This window comes from Temnothorax americanus, unplaced genomic scaffold, assembly GCF_048541705.1.
Source record: "Temnothorax americanus isolate GAGA-0224 unplaced genomic scaffold, ASM4854170v1 Scaffold4, whole genome shotgun sequence".
NCBI classification, from domain to species: Eukaryota; Metazoa; Arthropoda; class Insecta; order Hymenoptera; family Formicidae; genus Temnothorax; species Temnothorax americanus.
Window position 1 is genome coordinate 6,374,266 of NW_027509547.1, and position 10,837 is coordinate 6,385,102.

Below are 10,837 nucleotides of genomic sequence, written 5' to 3' on the forward strand. Positions count from 1 at the left end.
AAAATTTAGCTGTCAAGTTATTGATTGCAAGCGTTGAAATAAAATGATTATTGCTGTCGATGAAAGTTTCGAGAACCATTAAGTCTGAGACAGATGATCACGTAGAAAGGTTCGCCGTTTATCTCGATACACATACTCGATCTGGATCTGTCAAGTAGAATCGTGAAAACTGGATGAACCGGCTATAACCATTATTAGTGCGTAACTTTCCAGTGGAGCGTCCGCGTGAAAATTTCAGCAGTCCGGGTCAATGGATTCAGTCTCTGGTGAAAAAACGGAATACAAAACCTATTCCGGTCTGCGCATCTAGTCGTTACTCGTAAATCAAACCACCTATTGGAGAAGCGAACGAACGTTGTATTAAATGAATAGAAATATGGACGGAAATGGTGGAACAGCAGCAACTTAATAATTATGAAAAGCTTCGAGATAGTAGCGCGATTAACCTATTCACTTCAATTTACATAAATTAAAAAGAAAGTTAAAAAAGATCTGAAGAGCCTGATGCATGCAGTTAATAATCAATAAAATGATAATCGCTCATTTCTCTTAATCTGTTTCTTATATTTCTTTCCCTTTATTCTCAATATCCCTTTTATATTGCTAACCATTACTCAAATATAATTAGATCAATAATAAAATCTATAATATAAGATTTTAAGTAAAATCTAATATGAGATTCGAAGTAATATATATTTACTAAATAGATCCTAAAACTGATAATTATCTTCCAAAATAAAAGATAGATAATGATTCATTGTATTCAAGCTTAAAATTCCTTTTGCGATTCACTACAATAGAAATATGGTCCTATTTTATGTTATAAGTAGATGTGTGTGTGCTTTCTCAAACTTTACAATTATGGGAAAAAGTCGTAAAAAGTGTTCCATGGTCCATTGAAATGTGGATCGTGGACCGGAGTGGTCAGAAATTCGAATGTGAAAGTAAGACTCCTCACATTGCGACTCTCTCTTCTCACAGTTATTCATATTTATATATACTTTACCACACGGATGGACCGCCTGCAACGTAACGGTGATCGAATCGACAACGGGCGTTTGAGAACTTCTCGCGGAAACAATTAGAAGACTTTCATCTTTGGCCGTGGCCTTAATGAATGTTGCATTTTGATACTCAAACTCGCAAGAAAACGCCCGTAATGAACAAACAATAATAGTCCATCTGTCAGAACAAATTTCACCATCGGAAGTTTATTTTGAGAACAGTCAACCCCTGACCCAACTGTGTCGACCGTATTAATTATTCTTGTTATTTCACAAAACGTTTGGCTCTCGTGAAATCCATTGTCACGTTTCATCATATCGGACGGCGTTAACAATTTATTGCGAATTTCCGGCGAAACCGATAATTTCAAACGCGTTAAATGTTGGCTGTCGATAGCCGAGGCGAGTTGGAAGAAGGCGAAATGAGCCGTGCGTGAGTCACTGTAAAAGTTTTCGCAGGGAAATGTAACAATTTTACAGATTTTAACCGTACTTCCTCTTTGGATAATGCAACGCTAAGCAGTTACCCTCCTTGTAGCAGGTTGACTACGCAACATTCACGCTATATAATCTTTGCGGTATTACATTTAGTAATCGCGACCGGCGAGAAGCATCATATGTTAACTGAAGCAAATTGACATTTCACGAAATACTCATTTTCCGGTTCTTTAAACATTTAGGTATATGGTATCATTTACAGATGATATAATATACTTCCGTGGAGCGTCATAATAAAACGTGTATTCGTATTTTTTAAGTAATTATTTGATAAATCTTGTGTTTTCAAAAACGAGATATTCGAGATAACTAAATTACAATTATATATTTTATTATATGTATATGTATACCATTGATATATTATACTCTGTCCTGATTTTTATTGCTATTAAGAATTCGTATTATTAAACTGTAGGAATTAATAAATTGCAGTAAATGCAAATACATTGCATATTATTATAGAAGAATTAAAACGTGTTAAATATTTATGTTTACTTTCGTAAAATGTGTGCCCTGCTTTCTTTTGGTGACACAGTTACTGTAATAATTAATTTTTAAGCTATGGTGCTGCATGGGATAAGTGGAAACCAGTTTTTTGGACTAACTATCATTTTTTTATGCTAGAGAAAATATGGATAACAAAAGAATTCGTGTAGATGAGTTTGCAGTTTTCACTCATTTTTAAATTTCAATTTAATTGTATACGCTACGCGGCTACACTATACGCAATGGCAGTAAATTTTTAGATTGTTTAGAATAAAAAGCACGGAATAAAGTAGAAAAATTTTTCCTTTTTATTTCTTCGCTTAATAAAAGTTAATTTAAAAAAGAGAGAGTTATATTTTTAATATTGTGCCCCTAAATATAATGCGTCTAATTTTCAAAGTATAATCTAACGAAGTAGAAAATTTGACACGTTTGATATCGCATTTTACACATTTACTTGTATTGCTACGTAAGAGAGAAAGCTCCAATTACATATGGGATAAAATATCAATACCAATGACTTTAATCCGTGAGAAAATCCGTAAGGAAGGAAAAAGCGAACTCTCTTGATTGGTTCTAAAGGTCGCGCAACAATGGATTTGCTAGTTCCGTGTGCAATCGATTGCGGCTGCACCCTTTCCAGTAAAAGTTAAGACGCTGATGTATTACATCGATACGATCGCGATAGGCGTTGTCCGCGAATTTGTGCGCCCATCTGAAAGTAGGCTGCGCGGCGAATTCAGAGAGACTTCGACCTAGAAAATGCCCGAGAAAATGCCTAATTTATATGCGTTTCAACACAAATTACGTGGATAAATGGAAGTTATTATCATAAGCACCATGGAGACTATACCACGTTTCCACGTAATATAAAAATTTTACCTAAAAAATGTGGTAAAGCACGCGCACGTTTGTAGATTCCACTTGGACGTTGGAGAAATAAAAGAGAGAAAGAGAAAGAAAGGTCACATATTTCATATGTTTCTTGAACGTGAAAGCTAATGGGAATGTCATAATTTCATACTTTCAACAATAAAACAGTGAAAAAGTTATCTTTTATCGATTAAACTCCTGACTTTTAAAGAGAGATGTATAATACTTATATCCTATTAAAAGAAATTATCAGAGTAAACTTTGTGAAAGGATCGAGACAGATTTCTTGATAGACTCTTTAATAGCCTCTTTAATGGACTCCTCGAGAGGAAAATTATTGATATTCACTGCACGCTGATAGCATGCGATTACCTGTTCCATCGCGACGTGCCTGAAAGTGATTTTATAACGCACAACCAAATCGCGTCTGGAATTCTGTCCGCGGTCTTCCGATTTAGTAATCCTTCACGAACTTTTTATTTCTCCTCGCGAATTCTTCCTCGACTGTCGCGCATCATTAATTAAGCGGCGAAGAAAGCTGTCCTCCCCCGCAAGTTTAATCGCCAAGTTCACTTCTTCATTTATTTAAGGACAGAAATCCCTGTGGGAGAAAGCGCCGCGTGCGCGGAACATCGACTTGTTTGCGTCGCGATTCGACGACTCTTAAACCGGTTAGATTGTTACGTATTATCGTCTAATTCGCGTTACATCGGAAGATGAAAACTGACGTACAACGTGACTCTCAGCTGTTACGCAAGCTGGTACTAAATTTGCTCCGCATAAATAAGAAGATTGAATTGTATCACGTGCCATCTCCGCGCAAAATCAGCGGAAACTTTCGCGCTATCAATATAATAAGGCCACATTTAACGCGATTACGGTACTTCAATTTTAACGTCCATCTATTGTCCCGAGTTACGTAGGCGAGTTTCTAAAAGTAGTAGTTTCTATATATATATTATACCGATACATACCCCGTTAGCTTAATACTGTGACCTAATACATCATAGAAATAATATATTCATAGAAAACATGTCATTTTTCTATGATATTTTCTCCCTGTTGCAGATATAATAAAAAAGATACAATTCTGAATTCAGACAATACGCTTCTTACATCCAGAATATATACTTAAAATATAGATATATGATTAATGTCAAAGCGTTACGATACATATCCGTTCTTTTTCTTCTTAAAGTTTATTTTCCTTTACAATTTTGCACAAAATTACCATACTAAAATTTGCAATATTATTACATTGCAAATTTCAATGTAATAATATTTTGTGCCGACATATTTCCTATAAATTATTTTAATTTTACGGCACAAATTGTGCGTAATAATTAAATGTCATGAAGATCCATGAGGCGACCCGTATTCTAGACTAGAAAGACGTTTGCCAAAAAGAAAGAAAAAAGATTAAATCCAATCTGATCAAAGTACTATATATATATTCGTTTGAGGAATTGCTAAATGATCTGTCGCGCTTCAAAAGTCATGCGGATGAGGATAAGTCACCGTGCTCAGAGAAGATTCACCCTGACCCACTTCCGGTCAAGTTCATTGCTCATCCGTCATCGGAGCTCTCGCATTCACCTTTTTCGCGCGGCGTGACGCATGCATTTACATGCTTCTCTCTCGCGGCTTTCTCTTTCTCTGTTCTACGGTTGAAATAATAAGCCCATTAAAGACCATAATAAGATAATACTTAAACGTTACATGGAAGAGTCATTATAAATGTATGATATAAAAATAAATAAATAGTTGCACAGATAAATTCATATTATTACGTAGGCAGAACCTGCGTATATATACATACATATAATATAAAACAAAAATGAATACTACGTAATAACGTTTAATTCTATATACCAAAATAATATGTACAGAAGAAATATTAATTTTTTATAGTGGACTAAATATCGAACCGATAAAAAATATTGATATATATTATATATTATATATAGCTTATATATATATATATATATATAATATCTATATATCAATATATATATATATATATATATATATTGATATAATAGATATATATATCAATAAATTGAATATTGACCTTTATGCCCATTTCTAGCTTCCCACATTTTGTATAACGTTCTATAGAATGAGTGAACTCGGTTACTGCATCGGAAAGAAATCAATTTCAAATTAAAACTTTCGGCTACCATCCGACTCCTCCATTTTGCTGTCAGACCGTTGAGTGCGGTGCACAAAACGCGATTGCATTTTATCCGATGCCGAAGGAAGGTGACGCGATTTAAACGGGGAAAGGAGTTCTGATGATATTACGATGTCATGGCACTGTAATTAATCTAATCATGCAATTCGCGAAGCTGTGTCGTCAAAATCAAGCAGCGTAAATCACTGAGGGAAATTACATTCGTTAATATTGTTTCGAGATAAAGAAGACACGCAAAGTTTTTTTGCCGAGTAAATTATTTTGCATAATACACGCAAAATTTCGCAATTCTGTGCGGAATTGTATCATACCGAGATAATTAGGACATTATGCTGTGTAATGCCGTGAATAATGTAATGTCATTGCTTTAAGATAATTGCTAATGAACTTGCGAACTCTCGGAGCGTTTTACCCCCTTACAAAACTTATAATAATGTAATATAAATAACGATTAATACTATTTATATATACATCTATACATAGTGATAAATAAAATATAATAATAACTAAATAGTAATAAGAAAAAAAATTATTTTTTTGTACTCGACTAACTTCCCGTTTGGAGCAAGTACGTTAATTTAATCCTGTTTTATAAAAATGTACTTTAATTGCGAGCTATTAACACTATTATGCTAAAATCTACGTAATATAATTGCAGGTAACATTTTTGTGTAACGCAAATAACGCTATATTATCTCTATAAATTTCTACATTGTAATGTCACTTTGTAACTTTATTATTATTTAGCAGATAATAATACCACGATTATATACATTTTTCAATTAAACAAAATTAGCCTCGTTAAGATATACATGCGGCTTTCAATTTGATCGTCATTAAAATGGATTATATTTATCTGCAGTTATTTCGCTACTTGCAAATTATGAGATATCATCGCGCGATAATCAAATCGGCTGGAGAGACATTCTCCGTCCACGTAATCCTTTTGCAAGAAGCAAACGGAGTCAAATCACTGCAAATTGAGCCGCCACAATATCCGTCGTCGTGACTGCGGGACGAAGGAAAAGGACGCTTGAGAGACGGTGGAAACGCGCGGTGATACGGCGCGCGGCGGCAGATTATTAAGATAATTGCATAGGAGAAGCGCGTGATGAGGGGGATAGCCACGAAGTAGGAATGCATTTTGCTTCACGGGCGGGTCGTTTTCACCTGCGGCGATTCCTGAGACACGAGGCGACGGGACAAAACCTTATTGTCTCCGCTATCAATTAGTGTCGCTCGTGACAATCTCACTTTTCTAGGACTCCCCCGCGTCTCTGAACTAGTTTTTGCCGAATAAAAATTCATTTGACCAATTGCTCAAGCCTCAAGCGAGAAAACGCCTACTACGCCGGCGATTTTTAGAAAAAAAAATTACTTCTTTATATAAAGAAAATATTTTACGCAAACAGGCCGTGCATTTTACACACTATATAAGATATTTTACAATAGATTCAAGGATAATCCTGATTAGTCGTTTGGAGAATACCTATACTGTCGTTTATTGTGCTCGTCAAGTAGACAGATGAGAGAAACTTTTTGTGCGAAATTGTTTTCGCAGCAACGCCAATCATTGCGCAAATTACGGTAATGTCTTCTTATAGTATATTTCATGAATTTACCTTGTGGCATTTTATGAAGATTCTGATTACATCTCTGCCGACATTTCACGAGATAGCCGGGACCTTCGTATAATGCCGCGTTTCGCGAAAAGCTTATGACAAATACACGCACGGAAAGTCTTGCACAGGCTAGCTGGTGCTAATTTTTTTACAAATCGCAACAGTGCCAGTGAAAGGAAAAGCGAAGGTCTAAATAGGTGAGAATAGCTGTGTACCGCGAGTGTCTGCACGAAGGTACTTTCATGGATTCATTTAGTAAGTCCCGTAAAAGCAACATTATATATACAGTTTTATTTGTACATAATGTATAAATATTATATAATGTTGCTTTTACGGGACTTACTAAATGAATCCATGAAAGTACCTTTGTGGTACTCAATATATATATTGAGATTTATTTAACATATGTGAAAGTCTTTAAGTTTTAAACTTGAATTAAGATAAAGATGTTTATGCCACTTGTTTGTGACATTTTTATATATAGATCAGAACAGGTTAAATAAATTCATGAAAGTAAGTAACATATTAGATATCGTCCATGGAGATCTAGTTGCGACTGTGTCTGTATACTGTATATTTTCATTTAAACATTCATTAAATAGTTATCTACATTGGAATGGTTCGATTATTATTTTCAAATTAATAATAGTTATAATATTTGCGAGGTCTATCTGATCACGTTTCTCTTTCTCTTTTTCTGCCTGCTAATCTGCTTCCGGCTATCAAGAAAAAAAAAGTTTAGTTTCTTTATTAACTCTTTTTCGATAATCACAAACACACACACACACACACACACACACACACACACACACACACACACACACACACACACACACACACACACACACACACACACACACACACACACACACACACACACACACACACACACACACACACACACACACACACACACACACACACACACACACACACACACACACACACACACACACACACACACACACACACACACACACACACACACACACACACACACACACACACACACACACACACACACACACACACACACACACACACACACACACACACACACACACACACACACACACACACACACACACACACACACACACACACACACACACACGCACACGCACGCGCGCGCGGATACGATAGAACCAATATAGTGACTAGACATATTTTACTCTTTCACGGCTAACATTACCGGTAAATATGAATACTTTCTACGACAAGGAGAAATTATGTTTTTCCAATCAGCATAGGCTTGTAGCTGTGTTCCAAGGTTGTTCACGACAACATTACGCAAATTGATTAACGTCCACTTTCGGGAACAATGACGCGGTGTAAAGATGCTCCAAGTGCTCTTATTTGCGACAATAGATTCAATAAGACGAGTCGTGAATTTCTCTCGCTTTCACCCTCGTTTCAATGGCTATTTGCTTACTTTACGCACCCGCAGAACACCGGTCAAGTGAGCCAATCAATAAGAGGCACCGAACGAATTGAAAAGGAACGTCAAACGTCCTTGCGTACAAGATTAAACCACCATTTAAGTGTTGTCTTAGAAAAGCATCTGATCAAAAGACATCTACAAAAATTGAAATTATATACAGATTGTTTCGTAACGAGAATAAAAAAAATATTAACAATCTTAAGATGGTTATTTCAAAAATATCATAATATCGTGGATTCCAAATTAAATAATTACCATAAGAAATTTGTATATATATACACATCTGTACATGCCTAAGTTTTTTGGTTAGAAGTTCACAAGTATATTTTAAATATTTGGTTTTTTGTTATATTAAATTGTGTGAACATATCAAGCCTATCAAGAGTATATCAAGATTATTTTACATTATTCATTGCAAAAGAATAGGCTGTGCAGCGTACACCTAATAAAGATCTATTTGCCAGGTCATTAATTTGCTCGTAAGATGAATTTTTTATCATTCTATGCAGGACAGTATGAAATGTCCGACGTCTGTGAGGCCGTGCGAATGTTGGGGGCATGCAATCATCAGCACCCCGTATATCCGGGCATTCAATTCGAAGACTTGCCTCGTCCTTCCACAGATTCGTCTTATTCCAAATCTTACTCGTCCTTATTTCTCGCTATTAAAAGAATACGTTTCTTAGGAGAAAATTCTTGCACGGAATTGACAAAAATATATGTGTTTTGAACAATTATATATAATAAAATAAATCCCCGATGAAAATTTTACAGAACAAAAAATTCCACACTTTTTTTATTGTTTAGAACGTAACTACTAGGACTAAAATGCTAGCATTTAGTTGTAATTTTTAGATTTTGAGAATTTATATTACCTGATTTGTTAAAGTGTCAAGTCTGAAAATTATGAAATTAAAAACTTTCAATTTTTATGTTTAAAAATTCTAAACCTCTCTTTCAAATTACTGCATTAATTTTAATAACACTATGGCTAATTATTTTGAAATTTTAATAGGTATAGCATAAAAAAACCTGGATTCAGCTACGAATAAGAAAAATAAAAAATAATATTTTGCAAAAAATTTACCAGGAACAAGTGTAATACAAGATACTGTTAAATTTACTACGAATAACAGTAGTCATTTTCTATCATATCAAGTTTGTCTCGAACATTCGAAATCAAGAGAAAAAAATCGATGTTCGCGGAAAGTTGCGAAAATTCCGCGAAGTTAGGCGTATTTCTCCCGACAAAATCATCTTCCATTCTTCAGAAGTACTGTCGGATGCAACATCCTGAGAACAGCGTACGGGTCACGAGAAGAACCAACGATATGTTCCAGACGCGGCTCTGATAGCTGATGCGTTTCCTAATCCCGGCGCTTCGTTCCTTCCTGCGGGCGAGAGGATCGCGCAGTCGGCGCATATTTCCGTAAGAGTCGACGAACTGACTGACCCACGATTCCAATCAGAAGTTGCATAAGAACGAGTAACACGCATACACCTCCGTTCGCCTCTCACTTCTTTCGCTCGCCTTGCGAGCTCTGGCCGAAGCGGAGCAGCTCTCTCTCTATCATTAAGCCCATTCTATGACGATCTATAGATCACTATAAAAATTGGTACAAAATTTTGTAACTTGAAATGTACCGCATATATAGGAAACATCTGTAGATCCGTATTGTAAGTTGTAAGTTGTATTTCTATTAAGGTCTAAGATAAGCTTGATGCTCCATACGCTGACTTTTGACGTTCTCCTGCAAACACTCTACCGGAGTAGGTTAAGGCTTTGAAATTTTATGTCAATATCCGCCCATTCTTCACTCCTACACAAACTAAGTAATAAAGCTAAAGTGGAAAGTGTTCTCTAAAATCTAATTTTGTGTCTGCTATATCTTATACTTTATAAAAATTTTGTATTCGGTATATGTATAAAGTGTATTATAAATTTTCACCTGTCTTGTGCATACTCTCGTACTATAACGTCTTGTTATTATTATAAAAATTCTTACTTTTTTTAATTAGTTTGTAAAAAATCTCTTTACCAGACTATAATGAAGAAAATGCCATGTATACTTGCATTTTAATCACCTACATAAATAAAATACTAACAGAGTAATATCAAATCTGTCACACCTGGCATCTATTATTTTCTGATCGATGAGTTACAATATGGACATTCAATGTATCTGATGCATAAAACATCGCAGTTCGAGTTTCAAACATGATGCGCAACTGGATCGCCGCGAAAAGAAATCAGAGCAGTGCATATGTTAATATCGCGGGACGCAATTTGAAAATGATTGATTCCGATAGCGCGATGATTTCCAGCTTTTCTGTATTCATACGAAGCGGAGATCCATAAATAATACTCATTGTCGATACAACTTTTGAAAATGGTTTCCTACTGCCATAAATTCTGAAAGATATATCTCCATATTATACAACTCCATATTATACGACTTATTCTTTTATCCAAAACGAAATTTGTCGATGTTTTCTACAGTATAACTTTTCTTTCGATATTTCTATAATGCGTGACAGAGCATTCATTTACTAGAATCTTGTTTCCCGAAAAAGGTCAAAAAAGAAAATAACTTCAAAATTATTCGAAAACCGTCTCTTCGGATTAATTCTGATATAGGGCAAAAACAATACAAGCACTAACATTGTGGGACCAATCGAAGGAGAGGCTTTCTCCTGGATCACGGTGGTACCCGGGTTC

At 35.3% G+C, this 10,837-nt stretch overlaps 1 long non-coding RNA gene across 3 annotated transcripts in view; it reads right to left on the reverse strand.

Annotated features, from left to right (window-relative positions):
- Positions 1-10,837, reverse strand: part of LOC143902579 (uncharacterized) — an 82,395-nt gene that overhangs the window by 24,455 nt on the left and 47,103 nt on the right. The window lies entirely within an intron of this gene.